Source organism: Ceratotherium simum, chromosome 3 (genome assembly GCF_057802395.1).
Source record: "Ceratotherium simum simum isolate JZ-2026a chromosome 3, ASM5780239v1, whole genome shotgun sequence".
Lineage (NCBI taxonomy): Eukaryota > Metazoa > Chordata > Mammalia > Perissodactyla > Rhinocerotidae > Ceratotherium > Ceratotherium simum.
The window spans coordinates 75,582,750-75,595,515 of record NC_141902.1 but is presented as its reverse complement, the minus strand read 5'-3'; the positions used below and the strand labels follow the sequence as shown (position 1 = coordinate 75,595,515).

Here is a 12,766-nt window from a genome sequence, read left to right as displayed (position 1 = left end):
TCCACGTGCGGTTCACCTGAGGCGGCTCGTGGGGACCACGATGTCCACGTTGACATCACATCCACGGTCGGCGTGAGGCTGTCTGTAGCTTCTCGGTGCCCTTTGCTCCAGAAGGAGTGGTTCTCAGAGAGGAGCTCGTGGCCAATTTGAGCAGCCTCTAGAGGTCAAAGTTGGCGTTCCGCTTTGGAAGTCACCGGTGTCCTGCATCGGGTGGTGGGGCACGAGGCCAGGCGTCTGTGCGGACGGCATGCTTTTTCAGGTGCCGAGGTCTCCGCTGCGAACACACTGCGCGGGCGCCGCGCGTGCGCCCAATCCGCATGCCTGCCTCCACTCGTGGTATCACACACGCCTTCAGTCACCTGTAAGGTATAGAGGTAGAGGACAAGCAGATGGCAGGTGACCCCGGGGCGAACTTTGGCCTGGATCTTGTTATCTGACCACCTGCGTACGTTTCTCAAGCAGGCGTGTGATGTCTCTAGACGTGTCAGCTGCAAGTGCCGTCCGGACGTCGCTGCCCGCCACCGAGAAGACCTTCGTGTCCTTTGATGAGCCGAGGTGCGAGGAGCGGCGGAAGTAGTGTGGCCCAGGATGCGCCGCGGTGCCCGTGGGTGGCTCAGGGCGGTAAGCCTTACGTTGTCGCCAGTTCTGCCTTCGGCCCTAGGCTCTCGTGGACCTGCCTTAGAGGCTGTCTGTCCGCGTGTCCCCAGTGGCATGCGGGCTCGTGCTCTAAGGGTGGATCGACTGTTCCTCTCGCTCGGTGGCTTGGCTCTGGATTCTCCAGGCTGCTGGCGGACTCTGAGGCGATGGGCTCACCCGCTGAGCCGGCCAGCCTGTCCTCTTAATTGTTCCAGGTTCCCAGAATGTGCTCGGATCGATGATGACTCCCTCATATGCATTCCTTGGAAAATCTGAACAAAATGAGTGAGAACTCACTACCGTCGTTCTCATCGAAACTGAGGTCCAGCACGTTGTCTTCCCCAGGGGCGGCAGGAGTGAGGACAGCTTCCCCTTGCTCACCCTCGTCCAAACACCAGCCGAGGGCGTCAGCGTTTGGGAGCCTCTCGCCTTGGGGTCGTTCCTTTCTCCGCATTCGTTGGGTGTCCGTCAATCGGAGGTCCTGGGTGAATGGCCTGGCTCTGCATGCGGCGTGGCTGCCAGCTCGCATCCTAGGGTTAGAAGTCGGCGCTGGCATAGGCCCCGTGAGCTCACGGCGTTGTGTCTGTGTGGGCCTGGTTCCCGCTTCAGATGAAACCCCTGGGGGGTGTGCGTCTCAGAGCTGAACAGCAGAAGTTCCCATGGTGTCTGATGAGAGCCCCAGGCCAGACAGGGAGCCATTACCCCTTCACGGCCTTTTGGCGTGGTGTGGCGACCGGAGCGTCCGTCGGGGTTTGGGGCAGGCGGCAGAGTTCAGGTTAAGGCTGCGGTCCTGCAGGTGGAGTTCCTCTACGTGACCCACTCGCCCGAGCCTCACAAAGGCGCCCAAAGGTGGACTGTGCTAGGCACCTCACGCTTGTGTCAAGACACTGTGCTGGCTGATGGCTTGTACGGTGGGGGGAAGGGCACAGAGAGGACAGGTCCTAGTGTGATGCCATGGGCTTCCAGGGGACGGACTGTCTCGTTGTGTTCCAAGTGCCGTCATGGGCTTGTCAGGGATGTGTCCTGGCTCTGACGGGGCTGCCACTTGGTGCGTACCAGAGAAGGCTTGCAGGCCCGTGTGTATGCACTGTGGTAGGTGGCCCTTGTGGTGGGTGGCATGTCTGTTCCAGAGTGGTGGCGCCAAATGGTTCCCTTCCTGGTCCCTTGAAGAGGGCCACTGGCTCGGGACTGCGGGCCGGCCACCGCTGCTCATCGAGTCCCTAGGCGAACGTTGTCTCTGATCCTCTGCCCTCTGATCTTGGGCACGGAGTTTGCAAGGAGAAAGTGTACCCCAGGCTGGTCCACTTTTCCTGGCACAGTTGGATCATTCCTCCTCGGAGGACTTTAGTCGTATCTGTGGAAGCCCGTGGGCGTGCCAGAGATGGGGGGTGTTGCTGTGACCCGAGGCGCACTGCCACGGAGAGACGTGTAGCAGGAAGCGTCCACGTCTCCTTGCGTGGAATCGTGTCCTAGTTTAAGTCTTGCTCTTGTCTTCCTGGGTGAAGCCAGCCTTTGAGCCGTGGGAGGTGGTTTGTGGTGTAACAGGTGTCGAAGAAGGCGTCAGCGGTTGAAGCTGATGGGTCGAGTTAGGCAAAGTCACAGTTCCTGCATGGCTGACCTCCTGAGGCTCACTTCTCCCCGATGTGTGTGTAGTGTTCCAGGCACCTCTTGGGGGACTTGTTTTGAAGGCCTGGGGATGCTCCTTTGGACGGGGCAGCCGTGTGTTGACCCATTCCCGAAAGGCCAGGTTCCAAAGAGCGGTCGGCTGTGGAAATGCCAGGTCCCTGGATGGGAATTTGCTCGAGGTTCAGTCGGGTTTTAGCGTGGGTCATGGTGGCCGTAGACCACCACCTCCCGGCGCTTTTCCCGCTGGCCCGCGGTGGGCATTTCGTATTAGTTAGGTCGAAGAGGTACCTGGCCTGAAGTGGCTGGGCCAATTCAGATTGAGATGGGCTGCTTCTTCCCTATAGCCCGTGTCCCCGTGGTGGAGGCCCTCGAGTCTGCGGTTTAGTTATGGCGGTGGCCACTGCGTTCCCCTCAAGTGCGGTTCACGTGGGGCGGCTTGCGGGGACCCAAGGTCCACCTAGCCTTAGCATCCGCAATCGGGCGGAGCGTGTGCCTGCTAGCGTCTCGTTTTCCGTTGGTCAGAAGGAGTGGCTGTGACAGAGGGAGTCTGTGGCCTAGTGGAGCAGCCTGCCCTAGAGGTCAGCCGCCTGACCAGTAGGGGTCAAAGTTGGCGTCGTTTCTTGGGAAGTCACCGGTCCTCCGCCGTCGTGTGGCAGGCCTGAGGCCAGGGGGTCTGTGCGGAAGACGAGCTTTTTCAGGGGCTTCGGCCTCCGCACCCGAAGACACGCACACGCACCTAGCTGCACACCGTCCCGCCCTCGTGGTGTCACACACACACACCTTCCGTCGTGGCTGAGGGAAAGAGGGAGAGGGCAGGAAGATGCAGGGCTTGCCCCGGGGGAATCCTTGGCCTGGATCTTGTTCCCTAAGACCCTGGCTACGTTTCTCAAGCAGCCGTGTGATTTGTCTGCACTTCTCAGGTGGAATCTCCGTGCAAAGCTTGCCGTCGACCAAGAAGAGAAGAGCTGCCTGTCCTCTGTTGAGCGGAGATGAGAGGGAATCCCGGGAGAGGTGTGGCTCACGGTGCGCGCCGGCCCCGTGGATCGCTTAGGACGGTAAGAATTCCTTTGCACCCAGCTGATGCCATTGGCTTTAGGATTCGTGGAGCGGCCTTAGAGGCTTCTTGTCCGCGTGTCCCCAGGGGCATGCGGGGTCACGCTCTAAGGGTGGATGGAGAGTTCCCCTTGCTCGTTGGCTTGGATCCTGGATTCTCCAGGCTGCTGGCGGCCTCTGAGGTGATGGGCTCACCCGCTGCGCCACCCAGCCTCCCTTGCGACAACTTCCAGCTGCCCAGAAGGTGCTCGGATCGATGATGACTCCCTCAAATGCATTCCTTGGAAATCTGAACACAATGAGTGAGAACTCACTACCGTCGTTCTCATCGAAACTGAGGTCCGGCACCTTGTCTTCCCCAAGGTTGACAGGAGTGAGGGACAGCTCCTCGTTGATCACACTCGTGCAGCCACCACCAGGGCGTCAGCATCCTAGAGTCTCCCGTCTTTGCATCAGTAGTTTGACCGCTTTAGTTGGGCGTTCACGGATCGGAGGGGCTTGGTCGAATGGCCAGCCGCCGCTGGCGTGGCGGCCCGGTGGCATCCCAGTTTTAGAGTCGGAGAGGGTGGCGTTGCCACAGGCCCAGGGAGTTCCCGGCAGGGAGTATGTGTTGGCCAGGTTCTGGCTTGAGACGTAGCCCCTGGGGGTCTGTGTCTCGAAGGCGAACAGCAGACTCTTCCCTGGTTTCTGGTCAGATCCCCTGTTTCTCACAGGCAGGTAGCAGTACCTGTACTTGCCTTTTGCGCTCTGTGAGTATGCTTGATTGGCCCCAGGATTTGTGGGTCATGATTGAGGTATTAGGTTGCAGTTCTGTGGTTGGCAGCTCTCCTATTTCCCTTCCTGACCCTGTCCACACAGTTGTGGCCAGTGATGCATGGTAGTATGAACCCAGAGCTGACATCAAGGCAATGTGGTGTCTTACTTGTTGTATAGAATTGAAAAGACATTGTGCTGACCTGTCATAATGTGATTGCATCGTAAGATGTGCTGTCTTTTGTTTTCTTGATGCTGTCATCGTCTTTCCCCCGGTGTGTTTGGCCCTGTGGGGGACTCCCAATTGGTGCATTGCACGTAATGCTTCATGTTTTGTTATGCTGTGCTGCTGTGCATGACCTTGGCTGTAGTTGGAGTCTTACTTGCTGAGTTCTTGCTTTCAGTTGTTCTGTTCCTAGTGCCCTGAGTACGTCCACAGGAAATTTGTGGGGCCAGTGTTCTTTTCTCGTCTCTGTCCTCTTTTCTCCGAATTTCAAGAAGTGTATGTTTTCTCAGGTTGTCCAGGTTTGTTTCTTTTCCCAGCCCACATACACTTTCCCGAAGGTTGAATTTTCTCTGAGGTCTGCATGGAAACTCTGGGGTCCGTTGCCATGTCAAAGACTCTCGTATTAGGGACACGAAAGTCTCTTATTTGAATCATTTTGTAATTCTTCCTGCTCTTTTCTCTGGCTAAATCATTCTTCTTTTGTTGGATAACTGTGGGGATCCAAGGACAAGCAAGGGCTCAACTGCCCTTTGACTGCAAGACAGTGCTCCCATGCAAAGACCCTCTGGTCTATGGCAATTATGCCCTCAGGTGTTAGAACTCCTGCAGTGTTCCGCATTTCAGGCTATCTTTTGTCTTCTCACGTTGCACCCCCATCAATGACACTTTGGTCCAGATTGAATTGTGATTCAAATTTTTCTCTGACGTAACCGTGTTGAAGGACCCTGCTTGGAAAAATGCATGATCCAATGGGAAGTGACCTACTTCCAGTAAGCATTTTGCCCTACAACTCTTGGCCTTGGAACGTTTCCCATCCTGTTAAGATTTTCTGTTTTCCAAATGAAAAGATTTTGCCTTGGCTTTGAGGAAGACGAAGGAGTGTGCTTGTGAATTTCAGTGGTCCCGTTCATGTGGACATCTTCTGCACTTTGGTCAGTGTCCCTGAGAAGCCCCTTTTGATGGTGGTGACCTCATGATCTGGTGGCTGTTGTCTTTCAGCCAAGTACAGTTTCCTTGTGAATCCTTCCAGAGAATATGTGTCCACCTTTTTTCAAATCTGTTGTGAGGAAGTATATATGGAAAGAGTAGATTAGTTCCCACGGTAGGTAGTGGGTTTTATTAAGACATATCTACGTTATTTAGGTACCTGCACATTGTTCCAGTTCACATCCTTCTGATTTTAGTCATTGTTCTTCAGAAGTGTGATTACCCAGTGTCAATCCAGGAAGCTTTATATAGCAAGTCCTTTTTAAATTGATGAATTACACCCATACATAGCTGCCTTCATACACACATGCATCCTCTTCTGCTTTTTTTTTCCTTTGGCAAATTTTTCCAAAAAAGTCATAATGGAATTGAACGTTGCTATGTTCTCATTTGTTTTCCATATGCCCATTTGTTTACTGGAGCTTCAAAGCTGAATATTTTTTATTTGATAGTGAAATTATACTTCCATATATTTATACTACTACTTTACTTTTCTGTGTTTGACTTTCATTAGATTATTATACTTTTTCAAATGACTTAATATACAGAAATCTTAACTTCTCCTTATCACATACAGATATTTACTGTTTCTTCTTTTTAGACTATTTTCTCTTGTTTTAAGATTAGAGAAAATCAATTGATCCATACTAAGTTCACTTAATAGCTTAATTGTTATGTCCGATCTAATAATGAGCCTATCCAGTGAGATTATTATATCTATTGTAAAGTTTTCTGGTTTTTTTCATTTTTTTGTTTTTTTTTACAATTTTTATTACTTACCTGAGATTCTTTACTTTTTCCATTTGTTTTAAGATACTTTGTAGTTACACTGTAAACATTTTTATCATACTATTTTTAAATCCTTCTCAGATAACAACATCATTTGTTTAATCTCTTGTTGGTTTCTTTTGATTTTATCTTCTCATTCTATTCATGATTTTCCTGTTTCTTGTTTGATAGGTTATTTCTTATTTCACCATTGACAGTTTTTGCTATTGGGTTAGACGTACCTGAATTCTATTCAAAATTTTTCTTTTAGCACTCATGCACCCCGTTTAGGTTTAATACAAATGTCTTGTCCTACTTTTGTAGGCTATGATTTCAATGGCAGTCTAATTGTCAGAGTTGTTATGTGGTGCTGTTTCGGTCACTAGTTTTGATGGGCCTCCATGTAGCTCCTACTAGTGCCCCCAAAGGTGTCAGAATGTTTTTCCTAGTCCAGGATGCCTATGCATCTAATTGGGGGAAGAGAGACTCCAAAATACAGAAATGAAGAGTTCCTGTTAGTTCAGGCAGCTCAATAACTTGAGGTAACCTGACCTATGTCACCCAGTTGATAGCCTCTTGAGGTGCAGAAGGAGATTCTCCAGTCTGGAAAACTTTGAGGCTGTGCAAGTGAGAATGCCTGCAGTGTAGGGATCCCTAGGCTAGTTGATCAGTAAATGTCTGTGTTACAAATCTTGGCTCATTTTTGCTCTATTTTTACAGTTCAACATAGAATCAGCACTGGTTTTCATATGAAAGAATTTTTTTTTTCACCTTGACAAGTAAAATGATGGAGACTAATTCTGGCATCTAAAATTCACTGTCCAGTGGGAATTTTCACACTGGTAAGCATTTTGTCTTGAGAAGACTGATATTCCACTTAGGACATTGTAACACTCAATGACAGTAAGACTCTGACCATGCTAGTCAACTGTGAGGCTGAGTTATTGACTGTGATGATTGGTCTCCATGATTGGAAACTGTGGGTCACTGTGTCTGACAGTGTCAGAATCCTGAGCGCTCAGTGTCTGCCACATATCTCAAGATCAAGGTCCCTTTTACAAATGTGCCTGGATCAATGATGACTTCAAAAATGGATCTCGTTGGAATATGAAAAAATGAGTGACAAAATCACTTCTGTGAGCTGAAGTCCAGCACAAGGGACCATGGTATGCAAAAAATATGGAGAGAGTTCAATTGGTCAAGTAGTAGTACCAACAGGGACTATAGTATTTAAAAGTCAACCTGATTGCATAAATTAGAGGAAATGAATTTTATAGTTGTCTATAATTATCTGATTGTCTGGTTTCACATTTAATTTGCTTGGCAGAAAATATTTGACAATATTTGCTCTGATGCGGACTAGAGACTAATACAATGAATATTGTTGGAATAACATCGGAAACATCTTAGGAGAGCAATACATTAGGTTATTTAACTTGGGGGTGCATTATTGAACCCTACTTTCTTGTGCCTGGCAGACCAATGGGCACATTTACTTTTCATCTTTCCACATTTTACTTTATTCTCACAGGTAGCATGGATCACGTATTGGGTTTCATATGAAAGAGATGTGACTGAATGAGAGTATTGAGAATAAGTCTGCTTTCTTATCATTGAGGTCCATTCTCAAATCGGTAAGCATTTTGTCCTGAAAATACTGACATTTCTCTTAGAGATAATGTAATAGTCCAATAAAAATAAGTGTCGGAAAACGCTATTCAAACATGGAGCCTTGGGAATTGAATGTGTTTTCTGGTCTTCATGACTGAATAGGGTGGGTCATTGCGTCCAAGGGTGATGCACTCCTGAGTGCTTGGTCTGTTGCTTAACTGAGGTTTAAAGTACCCCTTTTATAATTGTGCCTGGATCGACGACGACTACAATAATTGATCTCAGAAAATCTGAACAAAATGAGTGACCTAATCACTTCTGTGAAACTGAAGTCCAGCACAGACACCCACCCTAAGCAAAATATATGGATGGAGAGTGCAATTTGTTCAGATTTGTGGTACCAACAAGGACTGCTGTACTTGAAAGCTAACCTACTTGTATGCATTTGATGAAATGAATTAGGCAGAGGTCTATACTTCTACAGTTTTGAGATAAGATGGAAACTCTTTGAGTGCTTACTTGGCAACATAAATACCCTTGTAGAAAACAGACCCTGGAGAACCAGCACATGAGTGGTGAAAATGTGGGGTATGGCTATGCTTACACACATTTGTCTGAGCTGCTGGAATCTTCTGAATGACAATCAGTCTGTTAAGGGCAATTAGATGGTCAAAATCCAGTGAGATTATGATTTTCATTCTTCATTTTTATATTAAGAGAAGCAATTAAATTAAAGCATAGGTGCTGTACTTTGGAATGTCTTCACAGAATATTTTAATTTGCTTGCCAACCCAGTCATAAGTATTTCACCAGTTGTTTAGTTGTCTCTCTCTGTTTTTTTTCCCTGTCAACTGAGGAATCAATTTCATGTACATTTGATAACTGGCTTCAATTATATTCTGTATTAAACATTTTTAGATATGAAATCATTATATTTAAAATTCTTGCATTTTTATAAGATTTCATTGACTACTTTTTATATGCCATCATTGTGTTTCAAATGTGCTTAGGAAAGATCCTAGTTGTAATGCATGGTTCTGAGGTGTGTGAGCTGGGGAACTTTGAGACTACTGTCTTATAAAACGTTAATTTGTATACAACCATGTTTCAAGGAGCAAATGTAACTATTCTGGTGATACAGGTGGTCAAGTGAATATCTATGGTGAATTTCATGTACGCTTTTATCATTTAACATTCTATTAAGATTTTGTTTCTCAACTTTTTTATTTCTCCTTTTGCTTTGTAGATTGGACATATTGTTGAATGGAAGGTACATTTTGCTACATGAAATTCTTTCTCACCACCACATCAAAGAAGGGCTGCTTTTGTCATTGGTAACAGCTTTATTATCTAGGAAGGACAAGAACAATATAGTCCAGAGATAACATCCCAATTTTCAATAAATGTTTTGTAGGATTATTTTTATTACTGCTTTTAACACTCCAATGACAATGAGACTCTGGCATGCTAGTCAGCCATGAGGCTGGGTCATTGACTATGAAAATCGGCCTCCATGATTGAATAGTTTGGGTCATTGTGGCCTCGGGTGATAGAATCCTCAGTGCTCAGTGTCTGCCACATATCTCATTCTAAAGGCCCCTTTTATAAACGTGCCTGGATAAATGATGACTTCAGAAATGGATCTCATTGGAATATGAACAGAATGAGTGACAAAAATCACTTCTGTGAGCTTAAGTCCAGCCCACAGACCATGCTAGGCAAAAATGTGGAGGGGAATTTAGTTTGGTCAGCAAGTGGTACCAAAAAAAAAGGATTATGGTGTTGGAAAACTAATATGCTGGCATACGCTAGAGGAAATGCTTTGTAAAAAAGTCTATAAATAACCAATTGTGGGATGCTATGACCACTTTTTGGGTGCTTGGCTGCCACCATCTACACACCTGTGTTAAATAGACCCTGGGGAACCACCACTTGAATAATAAGTCTCATGAGAAATGGGTGTGCCTACACTTGAGCCATTCACACATTTGTCTGAGCTTCCAGAATCTTCTGAGTGATAATCGATGTCTCTCTAGTGTAATTAGGTTGTCAAAATCCAAAGATATCATGAACTTTTATTTCTCCTTTTCTATTAAGTTTATGTAAATTAAAGAGTAGATACTCTACATGAACTCTTCACAGTGTATTTTAATTTGGTTCCCAACCTAGTCACTAGGATTGGAACACTTGTTTCTTTATTTTTCATTTTTTCTATAAACTGAGGAAGCGATTTCATATACATTGGAGTGCTGGCTTCAACTACATGCTACATTAAACATTTTTAGATGTGAAATGATTATATTTCAAATTCTTAGATTTTTCATGGATTTCATTGGCCACTTTCATATATTCTCAAGATTTCTGTGTTTAAAGAGACATCCTAGTTATAATAAATGATTTTGCAGTGAGTGTGTTGGGAAAACTTTGAGACACATATCTTAGAAAAAATTATTTCTTTACTACTGTGATCAAATTTGTGGGCATAATTGTTCTTGTCATCATATGGTCTAATGAATATCAATTATGAATTCTTATAACTAAATATTCCATTAGGAAAATTTTATTTTACAACTTGCCTAATTTCCCATGTACTTTGTAGATTGGATGTGCTATTAGAATTCCTTCGAATCTCATCACCACACCAATGAACTGTTGATTTTGTCACTTGTACCACCTCCTTTATATGGGAAGGAATAAAACAATACTTTCCTGAGGTAACATCCGATTTTTAGTGAATTTATATTTCTGGGTTATTTTTATTATTTTTTAAGTAATCAAAAATTTAATTGAGTTGGTGAAGAATCAGTTAATACAAACAATATTATTAATGTTAATCTGTTGAGATATCTGAGGCTTCAGTCTCCTTTATGTTTAAAATTTTACACTTTTTCTACTTTGAATAACTGGAAACATCCTAGAGGAGTAATAAATTAGTACGTTTTACATAAAGGTATATAGTGAATCCTCCTGTCTGATATAGTTTTGACAAACGGACATGATTACCTTTCATCTTTCCACATTTATACTTTTTCCACAAGTTGATGTGGACCAAGAACTAGGTTTCATATGGAAGAGTTATTCCTTCTCCTTGATATGTGACATGAAGGAAAACAGTGTGAATTGCCTCACATCCTCAAGGGCTAGTGGGAATTCTTACAGCAGTAAGCATTTTGTCCTGAAAATACTGACATTCCTCTTAGGGAATCATAACATTCCAGTGGCAATAAGAATCTGGCTATGCTAGTCAGCCATGGAGCTGGGTCACTGACTGTGATAACTGGTCTCTATGATTGAATAGTTTGGGTCAGTGTGTCCCCGGGTGAGAACGCTGAGTGCTCCGTGTCTGCCACGTATCTCATTCTAAAGATATATTTTATAAACGTGCCTGAATCAATGATGAATTAAAAAAAATGGATCTTGTTAGACATCTAAACAGAATGAATGGCAGATTACTTCTGTGAGCTGAGCTCCAGCACAGGGATCATACAAGGCAAAAACTGTGTGGAGAGTTCATTTGGTCAGGTAGCAGTACCAACAGGGACTGGGGTGTTTGAAAGCTAACCTGATTGCATAAATTAAGGGAAATTAATTGTACAGTTGTCTGTAAATACCTAATTGTGGGGTAAATGGCAACATTTTATATACTTGGCTGGCAGCATCCATACACTCATAGTAAACAGACCATGGACAACCAGCACATGAGTAGTGAATGCTGCAGAAAATAGTTGTGCCTACCCTTGAGTCATTTACACCATTCCCTTAGATACTGCAATCTTCTGCATGAGAAGCAGTCTATTGAGGCCTATTAGATAGCCTATTTTAAAGAAGTTATCATCTTTACTTGGCAGTTATCTCTTAAGTAAAAGAAATATATGGAAATTTTACAGTACTTTTTATTCCTGTGAATGTTTTACAGTGTGTTTTAATTTAGTTGCTGATAAAGTCACAAGAAATGGAATAGTTTTTTTTTCCCCCTGTCATCCAGGGGCAAATTTTCTAGACATTTGAGTGAGGGAATGAGGTAGATGCTATATAAAATATTTTTCAATTGTGAAATAATTAAATTTCCAGTTGTTGGTTTTCAAGGGGGATTTCTTTGGCTAATATTTCTTCAGCCAATTTCATTTATTTCATTGTATTTAAAGGGGAATTATAGAGAGGAAGTCAAGATGGCGGCGTAGGCAGACTCTGAACTCACCTCCTCCCACGGACACAGCCAATTTACAACTACTCATGGAAAAATTACCCCTGAGACAGAACTGAAAACAGGATAAGAGGAACTCCTGCAACAATGGACAATCCTAATTGAGGTAGAAGAGGCAGAAACTCCCTTCTGGAGAGGAAAAACACCGCCTTCACAAGCTGCAGTGCCTCACGGCCGCCGGGAGCAGCCCACAGGTACGCAGCCTCCCTGGAGGCGTGGGGCCCTGAGCCGGGGAGCGCCCCCGCTGTGGGCATTCTGTGGACACAGCACAATGGAGACGAGTGGCATAATATCTGACTTTGCCTGCTACTAAAACATTGGGGACTACCCCCAGAAAAGCTGGTTCACAAAGAAATTAAAACTGGCTCTTAAAGGGCCCACGTGCAAACTCACCCGTTTCAGAAAGCAACCTAAAATCACCCGAAAGAAAGGTGCACAGTGCTGTGGCGAAAAGAGACTCGCCTAATAGGCCCTGAGTGCATCTTGGTGAGAGGTGAGACCTCTCCAGGGACTGGGACATTGGTGGCGGCCATTGTGTGGGCGTGCTGACACAGACGCCATTGGAGTACTCCCTGAGGCCTGCTAGCCCAGGTTCTGCCCCACCCGCTAGAACACCGATTTAATGCAGCTCAGCCAGGGCAGGCAACCCACCCTAGAGAATGGCCCCACCCAACAACAAGCCTTCATGCAACTTATGGGCCTGCGTAGATTGGTGACTGGATTGTCTGCTGCCTGACAACTGAGCCAACTTTAGCGGGGCAGGACGTGCACAAGGAGTGGGTGGAGAGTGTGGGGCAGTGGTGGAGTGTGTGGGGCTCCCGCCGTGGAGAGACCGGGTCCGCTTCAGGACGTTGGGGCACGCACACAGGGCAGGACTATGTTGACTGTGTGTGTGGACCTGT

The 12,766-nt window shown here is 45.8% G+C and overlaps 1 long non-coding RNA gene, 2 other non-coding genes and 2 pseudogenes across 21 annotated transcripts in view; all 5 read left to right on the top strand.

The window, feature by feature from the left end:
* Positions 1-868: 868 nt before the first annotated feature.
* LOC147917626 (small nucleolar RNA SNORD116) lies at positions 869-962 on the top strand. The gene has a single exon (XR_015551770.1). It is a non-coding gene; the product is annotated as a small nucleolar RNA SNORD116 (small nucleolar RNA).
* A 1,300-nt stretch (positions 963-2,262) lies between these two features.
* The window catches only part of LOC106800532 (uncharacterized), a 36,942-nt gene continuing 26,438 nt past the window's right edge, over positions 2,263-12,766 (top strand). For 14 of the 19 annotated variants that reach the window (XR_015551596.1, XR_015551594.1, XR_015551587.1 and 11 more), the window contains exons 1-6: positions 2,263-3,317; positions 6,770-6,891; positions 7,581-7,683; positions 8,907-8,994; positions 10,260-10,374; positions 11,806-12,058. This is a non-coding gene — a long non-coding RNA (uncharacterized LOC106800532). The other 5 variants (XR_015551593.1, XR_015551595.1, XR_015551591.1 and 2 more) reach the window with 5 other exon arrangements.
* Positions 3,566-3,658, top strand: LOC147917625 (small nucleolar RNA SNORD116). The gene has a single exon (XR_015551776.1). It is a non-coding gene; the product is annotated as a small nucleolar RNA SNORD116 (small nucleolar RNA).
* LOC147917624 (small nucleolar RNA SNORD116) lies at positions 7,119-7,199 on the top strand (annotated as a pseudogene).
* LOC147917623 (small nucleolar RNA SNORD116) lies at positions 9,277-9,359 on the top strand (annotated as a pseudogene).